The 16,890-nt window shown below is 35.4% G+C and overlaps 1 protein-coding gene across 3 annotated transcripts in view; it reads left to right on the top strand.

The window, feature by feature from the left end:
* DIAPH2 (diaphanous related formin 2) overlaps positions 1-16,890 on the top strand; it is a 988,957-nt gene that overhangs the window by 841,818 nt on the left and 130,249 nt on the right. The gene's annotated exons all lie outside the window — the stretch shown is intronic.

Genomic DNA, 16,890 nt, shown 5'->3' with positions numbered 1-16,890 from the left:
TCGTGCCTGCTGTCCTCCTGAAAGCTGCTACTACTTGTTAAATTTGAATAGGAGAGAACAAAACAGAGATAGTAGAATATTACTTCTTTTCACTAACTTTAAATTAATTTTAGATTACACAGAACTACATCTTCATTATTAAAGAGAGAAATTCAATATGTACTCCAAAGTGTTCTATTCTTCTAACTCCTTTAATAATGTCAGGATTCTGCATCAGAAGAACAAGGGCACTAATATTTTCTTATGGTATATATCTTTTTCTTTCTAAACCAACAAAGTTAAAAATTCTTTTTTCTCATGTTTATGAGTCTTCTTTGGCTAATTGAAACAGAATTCACATGAATAATTTATATTACTGACTATCTGCCACTTAAACATTCATGGAAGGAAAAATAAAGTTTTAAAATAAAAAGAAATAAGCCTGCTTTGAAAAGATTATATATCATTAACAGTGTTTGTCATTTATGTGTTCCTAAATAAGCTAATTTTGAAACATATAAATGCATTAAGTTGGAAATGAATCTTACTTATGCTAGCATTGGTTATGTTTCATGGTTAGCACTGGTGCAAGCTGGTAATTTAAAAAACCTCCGATTTTTACTGCTATTTGTACCCATCTGTGTCAACTATACAAAGGATAAAATAATAATCAAAGGACTGATGGCTTATTATAATAGCTATTGTGCCTTAAATATCTTTTACACTTTGACATTAACTGTCTCTCTCGCCTTGGTATCTACTTTTCAAAAATCTATTACCCATTCCTGATACTATTTAACTGGGGTTATTAGTCCTTTGACAGTACTGCATGCTATTGACAGTATCTTTCAATTTGCTTAATTTCCTGACATTTTCTATGTTAATTTTTTGACTTTGGGATCTTTAAATGCCAGATTTGTGCTTAAAATAGAAAAACCCCTCCACTAATAAGATTTAGTCATATCGCCTGAGTACTACACAGTTATCCCAGATGTAATAGGGAGAGATAAAGAAAGGATCACAGATAATAAATGTGCCCTGCTTTCTCCACAAAGTTATTACTGCAAGCTTTAAGTCTCAGCTTTTATTGATAATATAAATATGGGTTATGTAAGGAAGGCTTATACCTATTTATAATAGCATTCAGATCTGGTTTTAGTAATTGCTTTAGGCCAAACCACTCCATAAACAGTCCCAAGGCAATTTGAAAATAGGTATTTGTTACATAATCTTTTTTATTGCATACTCATTTTATGATTTTTGTAATTAAAGTAAAAAAACTCAATAGTATTTCCTGGTTAACTAGCAGGTAAACAACTTTATACAATATAAATGTATTTTATCTTGTGAAACAACTGATGGTCATTCAAAAGGAAGATAGGAAGGGGTAGGAGAAGGTAGTATTTTCAATTGGTGACCAGGCTTTTAACAAAACAATTCCTACTATAATCCTAGAGAATTTCATCTGACTAAATCCCCACTCAAATGACAAGCATGGAGTGAGGGCTATAGTCAGAGGAACAAAGGATGGGAGGACCTATATCTGAATCAGTCCCCCCATGGTGCTCTTTAGAGGGACCCATTATGCCCTCCATTAGCACCTCTCACCATTGCTTTGAAAATACTTGGCACTGAATGATGCTGTATGTCTTACATTGTGCTTGCTAAAATTGCTTATGCAATTTCAGTTGGCTACGGTATTTATCATGTTCTGGCCTCAGCATTATGTAGCATGGTTAAGCCTATAAAGCAGCTGCTTTTTCTATGTGTGTGTATCAGGTGACTATTATGTATTGTGCAGAGATCAGTTCAAGTTTGAGTGCTGAGGCATCTACATGAAGGATAGTAAAGCTTAGGCTTAAAAAAACAGACTTTTGTGCTGTTCTTCAAATTCAACATTGCCTATATATATACACACATATATATGCCTATATATATATATATACATATGCCTATATATATACATATATATATATAGGATATATAGGATACATATAGGATACATATATGTATATATATAGGCATATGTATATATATGTATATATATATATATATATATATATATATATATATACACACACATATATATATCCGGTGAGCACAAATAAATCTGTCTTCAGTGTTAATAGAAGTTGCACATGGTTATCAAGAGGTAAAAATCTTCTAAGACGTTATAAAATCATGTTATATAACTCGGTTTTTACAATGGTTCAAATATAGGGGGCACTTGTATGTACCGTGAATTAGTATATATACAGTTTTTAACCTACAACACCCTTAAAAATGGCTCTTGAACTGTAAATTTGGTTGGTTTCCTTTAAAGTGTGTAGAGGTCTAGAGGATGAATATTAATTATAAAAACCTCTGAAAATTAGACTTGGTAAAATGAGCTGTGTTGTGTGAAACAGCTCCTGCTTTCATTGATCTGCTCTATTGTTTTTTAAATTTCTGTATCATTTATTACTGCTCTATCTTTATTTTTTCCTTCTCCTGCTGTCTTTAGGCTTCATTTGTTTTTCTTTTTCTAACTCCTTTATGTGTAAGGATAGGTTATTTGAGATTTTTCTTGCTTCTTGAGGTAGGCCTGTATGGCTATATACTTCCCTCTTAGGACCACTTTTGTTGCTTCCAAAACATTTTGGACCATTGTGTTTTCAATTTCATTTGTTTCCATGTATTGTTTTATTTTTCTGTGATTTCCTGGTTGACCTATTCATTTAATAATGACCTATTCATTGTTTAGTAGCATGTTGTTTAACTTCCATATATTTGTGGTCTTTCCACATTTTTTCTTGTGGTTGACTTCTGGTTTCATAGCATTGTGATCAGAAATGGTGCATGGTATAATTTCAGTCTCTTTGTATTTGTTGAGGGGTGTTTTGTGACCTCATATGTGATCTGTTCTGGAAAGTGTCCCATGTGCACTTGAAAAACCTGTGTATTCTGCCATTTTAGGATGGAATGTTCTGAAAATATCTGTTAATTCTATCTGGTCAAGTGTGATATTCAAAGCTATTGTTTCTTTGTTCCTTTACTTTTTTAAAGATTTATTCATTTGAGAGAAACAGAGAGAGCAAGTGGGGGGAGGGGCAGAGGAAGAGAGAAATCTTAATCCGTTTGTCCCATAGCCTGACCTGAGGCTTGATCTCACAACCTTGAAATCACAACCTGAGCTGAAACCAAGAGTCAGATGCTTAAACCACTGCACCACCCAGGCCCCCATACTTGTTTATTTTCCATTTAGATGATCTGTCCATTGATGTAAGTGGGGTGTTAAAGTCCCCTACTATTGTATTATTATCAATGAGTTCCTTTATGTTTTATTGCTTTATGTATTTGGGTGCTCCCAGGTTGGGTGCATAAATGGTTATAATTGTTAGATCTTCTTGTTGGATTGTCCCCTTTATTATGATATAGTGCCCTACTTCATCTCTTGTTACAGTCTTTGTTTTTAAGTCTAGTTTATCTGATGTAAGTATTGCTATTTCAGCTTTTTTTTCACATCCATCCCTCATTTTCAATCTGCAGGTGTCTTTAGGTCTAAAAAGAGTCTCTTGTAAGCAGCATAGAGGTGGGTCTTCCCCCCCCCCCCATTCTGACAGCCTATGCCTTTTAATTGGAATGTTTAGTCATTTATATTCAGAGTAATTATTGATAGATATGTATTTATTGCCATTTTATTACTTATTTTGTCATTGTTTCTGGAGATTTTCTCTGATCCTTTCTTGTCTTTGTCACTTTTGGTCTCTCCTTTGCACCTAAGGAGTCCCCTTTAATATTTCTTGGAGGGCTGGTTTAGTGGTCACAAACTCCTTTAGTTTTTGTTTGTCTGGGAGACTCTTTATCTCTCCTTCCATTCTAAATGACAGCCTTGCTGGATAGAGTATTCCTGGCTGCATATTTTTCCCATTCAGCACTTTGAATAAATCATGCCACTTCATCTGGCTTGCCAAGTTTCTGAGGAGATATCTGCAGCTAGCCTTATGGGTTCTTCTCCTATAAATTAGAGACTTCTTTTGTCTTTCTCCTTTTAAGATTTTTTTTTCTCTTTATCACTATATTTTGCAAATTTAATTATAATATATCTTGGTGTTGGCCTGCTTTTGTTGGTTTTGATGGGAATTCTCTGTGCCTCCTGGATCTAGATGTCTGTTTCCTTCCCCAGATGAGGGAAGTTTTCAGCTATTATTTCTTCAAAAAGTTTTCTACCCCTTTCTGTCTCTTATTCTGGGACTCCTATGACACAAATGTTTTTTGTGTTTTTCGCTTTTTTTTTTTTTTTTTGCATTTGGTGGAGTCACTGAGTTCCCTAAGTCTGTCCTCGTGTTGCATAACTTTTTCTCTTTTGTTCAGCTGCGTAATTTCCATTATTCTGTCTTCTATGTCACTAATTCATTCCTTTACTTCTTCCAGCCTACTGTTCATTGCATCAAACCTGTTTCCTATCTTGTTTATTGCATTCCTCATCTCTGATGGATTCTTTTTTATTTCTTATATCTCTGTGGTAACGGTCTCACTGTTGTCTTCTATTCTTTTCTCAAGCCCATTGAGTATCCTTATGAGCATTGCTTTAAATTCTCCATCAGGCATATTACTTATATCTATTTCACTTAGGTCTCTGGCTGTGGGCTTATCTTTTTCTTTCATCTCAGATAAATTCCTCCATCTTGGCATTTTGTGTTAGTTTCTGCCTTCTTCTTTTTGTCAGAAAACCCAGTGATGTCTGCAATCCTTCAGTGTGGCCTCTTCTCTCCCTTTAGTTGTGGAATTTGTTCTGTCCTTCTTCAGGTTGATTTCTGGGATATTTAGCATGATTTGATAGTTATCTAGTTGTGTTCATGGGACGAGACAAGCCTAGGATCCTCCTACTCTATCACCATCCTGGTTTTCTGGGTTTTTTTCACCCCCAGTAAATATGAAACAACACAATAATACTGAGGTGGTGAGTATGTCGAGACCCACCCACAGCAATAAAAAGTGATCACTAATATGCTGATTCCAGTGGAGGAAATGAACTAATCATCAAAGCAGATAACATCTTACAAGGAAAAAGCATAGGATTCAAAACTAATCACAATTGGTCTTAGTCAAGTAAAAGTTATGTATGTAGTTGAAAAAATCAGAATGAAGTGCATCAAAATATTAAGTCCTTGTAGCTATATCACGGTACTATGGGTGCTTTTTACTTTCTTCCAACTTTTCACAATACTCTTTCATAACCATGTGCCGATTATATCATCAGAATAAATAACATAGTATTTAAAACATTTTTTAAGATGAAAAGGAACTTTAAATGCAGAGTAGTTCTGCTCTATTTAAAGAAGAAATAGACACACCTCAAGTATGCCCCGAGGACCTTGTTGGATTTAGAGAACAGCACAGTATTTGATGTTAATGATAATTACGTGAATCAGCAACGATGTATTTTCTGTAGATTTTCTTTTTGTATGCAGCAAAATGTATATCTGTGAAATATTTCTATAAAAATGACTAAGACAAAAAGTTTTGGTATTTAAAATTTATAAACCCTCAGCTATCCAGATCAATTCATTCTCTGAGTTTTCTGGATAGTGGAAATCTTATTTTAGGTTTTTCTATTTTAAAGTGAAATTGCTCTATAGCTCTGTGTCCTATTAAATTATGCAATATTATTATATCTAAGCTTCCTCTCCTAAGTGTCTATAGCTATTTATTGAGGCATTATTCTCAAATGCCCATGGAAACAAATGTTTAAGTGATTGTCTTTATTCTTCTGTAAATGGCCCAGTTAGATGCTAGAATATATCTTATTTTCCTCAAATGTGAGGTTTTTACTGCTTGATATTGTCTTTGTTGATTGACCCTTGCTTTTTTGGACTTGCACAAAGTAAGAGAAGAAATATTTACATATTTCCCAACTGTTGCAGACTATTAAAATCAAATCATAAATTATTCAGGCTATTTTGAAAGCTTCCTGATAAAAAGTATATAACATAAAGAATACAGTATTTAGAATCATATCTCCCTGCTAGTTGTGTTACAGTTGAAGCACAGTTGCTACTCAATCCTGTCCTCTTAAGGATAAAATCACACAATAACAACAAAGCAAAATAAATGCTAAAAGTGAATTCATTTCCTGTGGAAGAATCTAAAGTATTATATATTCATCTTTTCTGTATAAAGTATGCTTGTAGAATAATTTGAGTCTTCATTACTGCTTAGCAATCTCCTTATCCATTGTTCACTAAATCACATGCCTTGGTAGTTGTTCCAGATTTGTTCTATTCCCTCCAATCCCTCAAACTAAAACTCACACCCTACAGGCTCAGTAAATTACCTTATGTTCCAAGTTCCCTCGTTTTCTTTCAGTACCCCTTCCTGAAGCCCACGTTGTACTCCTCATCTCACTCCTCTTACACCCTTTGGAATCATGCATCATGGGTTATCCTCTGTTTCTTTTCTTCTTAATGTATTGCTTTAAATTGATTTCCTTTTCCTACAGAAATGCTGAGGTCTTTCTTGTGTTTTAAAAGTAAATTTCAATGATAAATAAACCAAGTAATTAATAAATGAAAATATATCTCCAAGCTACTATCTTATGTCTAGCTGGGGAGAAAAGACATGGCCACACCAAAGAAGAGATATGTATATATCTATGTGTATATATGATATATGAATTTGTATGCAGTGACACCCATAGACGAACTTATATGGCTATTGAGAACTTGCCTCTCCTGAGTGGTTGGTTTAATTGGAATTGCTTCATCTGTTGTGAGGCCTTGATGGTCAGTCAGTCCGTTTTTCCTCTTACTCTTTATTGTGAAATTTTCAAATATATTCAAAATAGAATATAATTAACCCAGCATCTAGCTTCAAAAGTGATCAATTCTTGGTCAATCTTGTTCTGTCTGTACTCCCACCCCTGGATATTTTCAAGTAAGTCCTAGACATTACATTTTTTCATCTGTAAATAATCCTATATGTATTCACAAAATATAAGGATTATTTCTAACATAACCAAATAATATTATCGTATCTTACAAAAATATTTCCTTACTAACAAATATCCAGTGTTCACATTTCATGGTCTAATGTGCCCCCCCCAGCCCCAGTTTGAATCAGGAACTGAATAAGATCTATTTATTATTATTGTTCTTTCCCTTTTTTAAGATTTATTTAAGATTTATTTATTTATTTGACAGAGAGAGAGAAAGAGCACAAGCAGGGGAAGCAGCAGGCAGAGGGAGAGAGAGAAGCAGGCTCCCCACTAAGCAGGGAGCTCGACATGGGGCTCGATCCCAGAACCTTGGGATCATGACCGAAGCTGAAGGCAGCCGCTTAACAACTGAGCCACCCAGGCCCCCCCATTGTTGTTCTCTTAAGTCTCCATTTTAAATGATGACATCTGTCTTGTATTAGTTATCTGCTACATAAAAAATTACCCTCAAAATTTAGTGGCTTAAAATTACAAATATTGTTATCTTAAAATTTCTGTGTCAGGAATCTGAGAGCAGCTTAGCTGAATGATTCTGTCTCATTGTCTCTCTTTAAGTGGCAGTCAGGAAGTTGTCCAGGGCTGCATCTGTGGTCTTGAATCTGCTTTCCAGCTCACTTCACCATATGAGCCTCTCTGGAGGGCTTTTTGAGTCTCTTCAAATATGGCCGCTGGCTTTCCCAAGAGTGAGTGATCTAAGAGAGAGACAAAGAGCAAAGAGGAAGCCACAGTTCTTTCTATGTACTAGCCTTGGAAATGGCATAACAACATATCTGTCATATTCTGTTGGTCACACAGACCACCCAGAAACAATGTGGAAGAAAACTACACCAGAGCATGAATACCAAGGTTTGGGGATAATTGGAGTGGTCATCTTAGAGGCTAGCTACTATACCGCTTCATCTCTTTTTTTTTTTTAATTATAATTTTCCATTGTTATTGTTGAAGCAACCGGGTCATTTGTCTGATAGAGTTTGTGTTTTTATTATTTCATCCCAGTGGTGTCATTTACATATATCTTTACCTATCCCCCACCCCATATATTTTCTATAAAGTTAGATGTAGAAGCTAGATCAGCTTTGGGTCCCATATTTTTAAGCAAGGCATCCTTATTGTTGTTGGTGTGTTGTTTTATAATGGGGCACATGATGGCTGGTTGACTCTTAGTGTATCAGCAGCCACTGATGATCATTACCTAGATCCATTAATTCAGCAGAGTGATATTCTATCATTCCCTCTTTTTAAAAAATTGTTTGTAATACCTCTTTGGAAAGAAATGTCCCCTCATCAGTTATTTGGTTACATTCAGGTATATTTCAGATAGAGAAGACAGGGTGAATCCTTGATTCTTTCTCTTTATTCATCAGTTTTCAAAATGACTTATCGGTTCCCTAGCATCCCCTAAAGGTAACAAGTGAGACCTGGGAACCACCATGGATACGCTAAAGCAGACTATCTGGGGATGGGTTCTAGGCATGGGTATTTTGAAAAAAACTACCTAAGTGATTCTGATTTACTCCTCTGTTAACTTCTACTGGTATCCATTCCCAAAGTCTGACTTAGTAGGTTTGGGATTGGGCCTGGGATTCTGGTTTTGTTTTTGTTTCTGTTTTTATTTTTATAAACTCCAGAAAATTTTCTTGAGTAGACAAGTTTGGGGAACATACACTAGACTATACTTTTTCATACTTAACTATGGTTATATGCGTTTATGCTCTTCTCCCATGATGTGGGTGTCACAAGTTTGCCCTCGTACAACAAACTATTACATTGAGAGCCTGCCTAGCACACACTCTGGAGTTAGACTGGTTGGGTCCAAATCCTGGTCTGCCACTTATGAGCTTTGTTACTTTGGGGAAGTTAGTCACCTCTCTGTCTCAGTTTTCATATATATATGATGTGGAAATAATAGTAGGATTCACTTCATGGTCGTTTTGGGGACTAAATGAGTTAACATTGGTAAAGTACTTAGAACAGTGCTTGGTAAGGATTTCTTAAACACTTAATAAAGCTTATCTCCCTCTGGGAGAGTTATCCCTGAATATTTGGTTAATAAAAGCTAGGCTTGGTTGTTATTATTATCATCATTATTATAATTATATTAACTGGCACTTATTTATTTGCCACCTTTTTTTGGTTATTTAACAATGTATTTTGCACATTCTTTTATATGAGTGCATAGTTACCTTCCTTGTTCTTTTGGACTGCTGTCTAGTATTTTTTTAAACTGACATTTAATATACCAGGCATGGCGGATTACATATTTTCTAGTTCACTTAATTGTCATATCAGTCTTTTAAGATTAGCAATATTATTTTTATTTTACAAAAAAGGGAACTGAGTCTCTGAGAAGTTCAGTAAGTTGTCCAACATAATAAGCTAATAAGCGATGGTATAGATATGACATATATTAAAAGAAGCAATGTGATGATTAGAACACAGACTCTGGAGCTCAGCTGTCTGGGTTCAAATCCTGCCACTACCACTTCTTAGTTATGCATCTTGGGCAAATTTCAATCTCCTTTTTTGTAAAATGAACGTAATAGAAATTATTGGTTATTCTGAGGATTAAATGAATTAATATTTGCAAAGTGCCTATTATATCATAAGCACTTTGTACTAGCTAGTTGTTATTACTGCTATTATTAATCATGATCAATTAATTTTATTATTTTTGGTTTAAAGAACATAACAGTTAAGAGGGAGAGATTGAAGATGTTCATAGGAAGGGAAGCACATAGGAGCATTAGCTTTCAGAGGTGGAGAAAAAAGAGAGGTGTTTCTACCACAAAGATGGACAGGATAGAAAATAATTGATGTCTAGGTGAAGGCAGATGATGAAACTCAGGACACAAGCTCATTCTTACAAATTAGAAGGCAAGATCATTTTTTAGAGATGAGTAAAGGAGGGTAGAAGTGGAAGCCTGTGGAGGCAACAGGAGTTTTGACACACTTGAGGATTAAGCCAGGGAGCATATAATAGACATAGCCCAGTTAAGTTTTGTCAGTACTCAGTCATAGCTTGATTCCCTCCCTGAGGCTAAGGAAACTAATATCTGGGGGAGATGTAGCTCAGCAGCCTAGTGAGGCCGGCAAGTCTGGACATGGTTGAATGGGATGGTTGTGATGGTAAGTAGAAGTGAAGGTGCATTGAACAGGGAATCAGTAAATGTGGAATCATTTTCTAACTCTGCTATCACCTATGAAATAGGTCACCTAACATCTGGATCTCAGTTAATTCCCTTATGAAATGGGAGAGCTACATCAGTTTACCTCTAACTTCCCTTCTAACTCCAGAATTTGTGACCCTAAGGGGATGATTCTAGAATCTAGCTGTAGGAGAAAGGAGTCAATTGAAATTCCGAAAGTAGGAAAGTGATGGGAAGGCTCAGGGAGGTTGGGATGCAGGTTCAATAAAAGTGATGTAGAGGGCACTCATGCTAGTCAGGCTCAGTCTCAATCTTTTCCATCTTTAAAATTTGTATCTGTGTTCAAAAAAAATTTTAAGCTAGTTTGCCATTTTTTGTAGCAGATATTGTGGATATTGTGAATTTAATAGGCTATGTTTGACACACACAAAAGTAAATATTATTTATTTTAGTTTTCATATCAGAAATGTTCATTAACACATCAAAAATAAAGTTTACTTATAGAGGTTTATTTTTCTGCTTTTAAGCGGAAGATAACAAAAGAGTATTTTATGCTTTCCTGTGCCCATACTCATATTACACTTTGGAGTAGCTAACTAGGTTGCTTGAACACGCTGTTACAGAACTGGTTAATCCATAATTCAGTAGGTTCTTGGCTTCCAAGTTGCCTTATTGACAAGCCTGAAGAAAGTAGATGGAACTAATTAGCACTCAAGCATTATAAAATAAGAAGAATTAAATAAAGCAGCTTCAATATTAAACTCAGACCCCTATGAAGATATTCCCTTTAGTTATGGGGATTTTGAAATGATGGACAGGCTAAACCAAAACTCATAATCCTATTACAGTCTCCTACACCCACCTAATAAGCTTGAAAAGCTGTTTCCTTAGAGTCTGGGATATTGCCATCTTCCTCTAGGCTTTTCCGTATATAGCTTATAAATTCTTTACTGTTCCCACTAAATACTTTGTTATTTAAAATAGCGTAAAAGAGAGTATGTAAGTATATATACATATTGATGCATTTTGACTGTAATAATACTGTTGGCCTGCAGGGAACTTCAGATTATTAATAATTTCAGAGGAAAGCTTTTTAAGAAAAAAACTTCAGGCTTAGCTGTAATGAGGCATTTGAAAAGGAGGAAGGGGTATGTTTGTGTACGTAATGAAAGTATTGAGCCCTTTGAAATGTTATGAGCCATGGTGTGCTAATAAATGATCTTTTCGTTTCAGTGTTCCAGCAGACATCTTTGTGCCCCTGATGTACCCTTGCAAAATGCCTTTAGCTCACATTTCCTTTTAAATATTTCTACCTCCTGACATTTGCTACTGGGGGTGAGGGTGTAACAGGGTAAATGTGATGGAGAAAGAACAGTAGTAAGAAGCAGATAAATTGGTGGTTTAGAATAATGAGCCCATTTTCAGCTGAGCTTTGTGGTTCATATGAATTAATTAACCCCTTGCACGCATTTGTCTGACAATCCTAATTCTCATTCAGTTCAATGAGCTTTATAATTTTCATTTAACTAAATAGCACTAAAAACTGTTTATATCCTGACATTAAGGGAGCTTTGTAGAATTCTCTTCTATAAATCATCCGAACTTGTTTACAATTTGCAGTAGTCTTATTTTTCTTCTGGTTTGTGCTCAGGTTGCTGTTTTGCTGTTTTAAAAAATATTTTCAGGGTACTACTTATAGAACATGCTTTAAAGTTTGGTTAGCTTTCTAAGGGTAAAGGACATCAGTAAGGAGCATTTGCACATTTTCATTGGAAAGATATAGGCTTAAACTGTTATCTGTCATGTTAAACAAAATTAATCCAATGATGCTAAATGGATAGAGAATGATTAATTACTCATCCTTAAGACCTGTGTCATTTAGTTCCTGGTGATAAGATGGTGATAAAGCACTTTTACTCAGAAAGAGAGAAAGGAGAGTATTGTACTGATGATGCAGGAAAACAGTATGAAAGCACTAGAGAAATACGTTTGAGATGGGAAGCGTATGGGCCATTCTCTCTCTACTGCCTATGCCCTGTATATGTACTTTGGCTTTTCATACTAAAACTTGAGGTAATATTAATAAGTATTTTACGTAATTATGTCTTTGTTGGTGGCAGGGAACAAAACTATTTTTTTTAAATTGAAGAGTAATTGACATACAACATTTTATTAGTTTCAGGTATATAAAAGTGATTTGATATTTATATACATTACAAAATGGTCACCAAGGTAAGTCTAGTTACTATATGTCATCATATAAACTTGTTACAATTTTGTTGACTATATTCCCTATGCTGTATATTACATCCTTGTGTCTTATTTGTTTTATAACTGGAAGCTATATAAATTGAGCATTTATTGAAGAGATACAGAGGGGTTCAAGGAATTCAGGACAGGAAATATCCTACATCTAGACCTAGATCCCTGGAAATGGGATCTTCATTCTACATTCAAGTTGTCTCTGAGATGCCACACAGCACAAGTTCATGGGCCTTTTTTAAAGAGTACTTTGTTTATCCTGTGCTTGTAGGGAGACTCTACTTTATCTTGGTCTAACTGCCCCTTCTAGCTCTTGACAAAGACTCTTGGTCCCAATTCCACGTTTCTGTGAGAAGAATGTTATTTCGTGCCCACCCCCCTTTTTTGCATTAGGGCCTAGGATGGTTGCCCTTTAGGTCAGATTCCTACCCAGGTTCAATCAGCTGTTACTATTTATGTTATATGATAACTAATTTAATTCTCACAACAATCCTATTAGATGGATTAAGTACTATTATTCCTTTTATAGAGGGGGGAAATGAGGCAAGAAGAGGTTAAGTAACATTTCCAAGGTCATGTATCTCTGGGGTCTGTGCCCTGAACCAGCATGTTCTACTGATAGGTGCTATATGCTGAGTTAGGAAATCTGGTTTCTAGTCCTTGACCTGCCACTATGTGAATGACTTAGAGGAAGTCACTTAATTTCCCTGAGCATTCAGCCATTCCGTGAACACTTTAAAATCTATTTTTCTAATTTTTTAATTAAAAGCTAAAGGGGGAAATAGAAGCCCAATAACACATTGTGTTCAGGCTTCTTTGGTTATAAGGAACAGAAATCAAACTGGCTTGGACTAAGTGGAATTTATTCAAGGAGATGATAGGCAACCTTTTGGGCATCCAAGGACAGGAAACAGCAGTCAGACCATAGAGTGCCTTGGACTGGAAACAAAACTGAAAAATTTTGAAATGTAAGTTGCTTCACTGTCCTTCCATATTCTCATTCATCTCTGTCTCCTTTTTTTCTCTATTGGTTTCCTTTGTTTAAACATGATTGCCATAGCTGTGATAAAGCATGACCCTTACTTCAAGTACTAATATTTATGTGACACTGGTCTCTTTGACCAAAATCTTGTAACAGAATTTAACTGGCACAGCCTAGCCTATGGATTTGTTCCCTTGGGTCAGGTGTCCAACCTGTTTTAATCAACCAGGGCAGGAATAAATTAACATGGTTCATTAGATTGCTACCTCTTCCAGGAACTATATGGAAGGGCATATTCTCTGAGAATGAAATATGGGAAAGGAAAGCAAATGGACAGGTGTTTGCCATACCCCTAATTCTAGTACTATAACACTGTTTTAAATATATTGTGTATATTTTGGCTACATAGATAATATTTTTCCATTTAATAAGCACTTGCCACATACCAAGTACTTTCCTAGGAGTATATTAGGTGCTGGTCCTCCATTTCCTTACCTGTAAAATGAACGATCCTATCCAGCTTTGTAATTCTGGACACACACATGCACATACACACACATACACACACACACACATACACACACATACACATTTATGCATTTATTCATATTTTAATGAATGTATTGCTCTTACTACCAATCCAACAAGAATTTATTTACCCAAATAAATGTCCTTCAAAGTGCCATGATTTGAGCTAAAGAAGAAATTAAATATCATATTCTTTGTAGTTTTTAACCAGACTTTAGTATTACACAGCTAAATTACTCAGCTTATTTATTCTATTTAGCTCTGAAGTACTCGTCTTATTTTCCGAAATTCAGGTCTACTATAAAAGATCAAAAATTTGCTGTCATTGAAACTACTGAAAAGAGTGTGAGGCTGACTCTAAATATATTCCAAAGAGGCACTTCACAAATGGCTCACACAATGATAGAATCAAGCAATGATTCTCTGACTCCCACAGCAACCACATTGATGAGGCTAGATCTCATTTGCCAATACATGTAGGTTATTTAAAAAGTCATTCACATTACTTTTAGCATCAAAATTATAAGAAAGTATAAAAAATACAAATGCCCAGTTCAAGCTAGTTAGCCAGTTACGTGACTTAAAAAATAATTTGGTTGGGTTCTTTCCTGAAATGTTAAAAAGAAAAAGAATTCTATCTCCCATTTACTTAAACTACTATAACCCATGATCAGTATACTTTTCTTATGCCCACATAGTAAAAATAAGATTGAAATGCTATGGATACACCGAAAACTAAGTAGGTAAATTTAGAGCTTTTAGAAGACTGGGAATACCACCCTGACATAGATCTCTCCCTGAACCAGCCAGTTTCATTAATCCTTGTTTGTTGTTGTTTCACCATAGTTGTGTAGAATCAGTGCTGCAAGTACAGGCAAAAACCAACCAAGTAGATTTACCAAATCTGTTGGTACTTGCCTGGTTTCATGTTGGTGTTAGACACTGTCTTATTGTGATGGCTATGTAGCTTGAATATGTGTGCGTGTGTGTGTGTGTGTGTGTGCATGTGTGCACATGCACGCGTAGGTATGTTTGAATATATTTCTGCTGACAAGTTCAAAATCATTGGGTTAAATATGCTTTATTTAAGAAGTGATTTGAGAAAAGTACTGTATATATATATATGTAATATATATATCTTTCTGTAGATTAAAATCTTACTTTCTCTCTTTAAATTAGTGTATCTAGATTAGTCATTCTAATTTCTAAGAGGAATGGAAGACAATTTTAAAGCTATGATTAGCATTCTGTCTAAGCAGTGTAATCTCATGAACACACCCTTTTTCTAAGACTTAGAACAATAAGTGTTTTACTTAATTCAGGAATAACTGACATGAAAAGTCCATCAAAAAAGTGATTTTAGAAGTCTCAAGTGTTAATCACAGTTTCCATAATCTAAAGCCCCATGTTTCTCGTTTAATTCCAAGGTAAGTCACTTGCTATTTCTAAAAATCTACTAATAGTTACACTAATTTATTTTTGTTGTTACACAAAGATTTAAAAACCAATACACGGTCTTCCTTCTTTCTAATAGACTAGTATACCATTTTCTACACTTTTCCTGTGGAATTATACTTTAGGTCCTAAGATACACTGTAGAAGAATCCTTCTAAATGTGACCCAGGGGGGCACCTGGGTGGGCTTAGTCGGTTGAGCGTCTGACTCTTTGTTTTAGCTCAAGTCATGATCTCAGGGTCATGAGATCGAGCCCTGCATTGGCTCCCTGCTCAGTGAGGAGTCTGCTCAAGATTTTCTCTCTCTCTCTCTCCCGCTCCCCCTCCCCCCACTCACACACATGCTTGCTCTCTCTACCCCCTCAAATAAATAAATAAATAAATAAATCTTTAAAAAATTAAAATAAATGTGACCCAGGAACTATCTTTGTACAGGACGTATTTTTGGTGTTAATCATAGTCCCGACTCATTCCTGTCCTGGCCTTATGTCTCATATTCTCTGTTCTGCATTGATAAGCTGGCTTTAATGGCTAGGGAGGAAAGAAAAAATAAAATAACTATAAGATGAATGGTGAATTTTTTCAAGTTGAAAATAAATAATAATAAGCAGATAATTTATATATATGTATATGTGTGTTATATATACATATATAACTTGTGTCTGGTGTTTTCAGATACCATAATTTATCCCTTTGGAAAATCCTAGCAGAGACCGTGTATTTAATATGGGGGTACACAATTACATGCTTAATCTAAACCTAGAACAATGTGATTTGAGCTGATTTGTAGAGGGACTATAAAAGCCGAAAAATCAGCTTGACAACATTCCTGCTGGGATTGGCCTTCAATAAATGTTTGTGGTGGTATTTGGGGTCCATGCCACTTTAGTCAGATCAGTGGGGCTTAGGAGATGATGCGTACAGTGAAACTTGAGTTCACTGCTTATCAGGGAATGAATGAAGGCTCCCAAGCTGAAGGTTCATTAGGTCCCTCTGTAAGAGCTGTCAATCAGAGCAAGCTGGCAGGAGAATACTTTTACAAAAAATAGAAGCACAATTTTCCCACTTACGATTTTTCCATGTTGTTTCCCTACTGCCATTACATTGTCTGCTCCAGGGAGTAGAATACCAGGCCATTATAATGTTCCTAATGTCAGCCATTGACCACTATCACTTATGAGCATGGCTGCTGCTATCCTCTTTCTAATCATCGTTATCATCTAGGGTGAATAGGTTAGAATTATTCTCAAAATACACAAGACTCTAAGGGGATAGGGACTTGTGTCATATTCATTAGCCCCAGCATCTTACCACAGTGACATACATAGGACATTCTCAGTTGTTTGTTAATCTTAACATCAAGAACAGAAACCACTGTGTGAATCTAGCTTATATACGGCCTTTACCACCCCATTCCCCATCCCTCTTGGTCTGACAGAATTTGAGAAAATTATTTCTTATATTTCTTCCATACTGTCAAGTGTGTATTATTTTATATTTAGCAAGCCTGTGTTATTTATGTTTGACTTTGGTATATCTCTTTGTTGACATAAATAGAATATT

Source organism: Ursus americanus, chromosome X (genome assembly GCF_024610735.1).
Source record: "Ursus americanus isolate L20-20 chromosome X, mUrsAme1.1.p, whole genome shotgun sequence".
Lineage (NCBI taxonomy): Eukaryota > Metazoa > Chordata > Mammalia > Carnivora > Ursidae > Ursus > Ursus americanus.
Note: the sequence above shows the minus strand (reverse complement) of the source record. Positions and strands in the feature narration are given on the sequence as shown.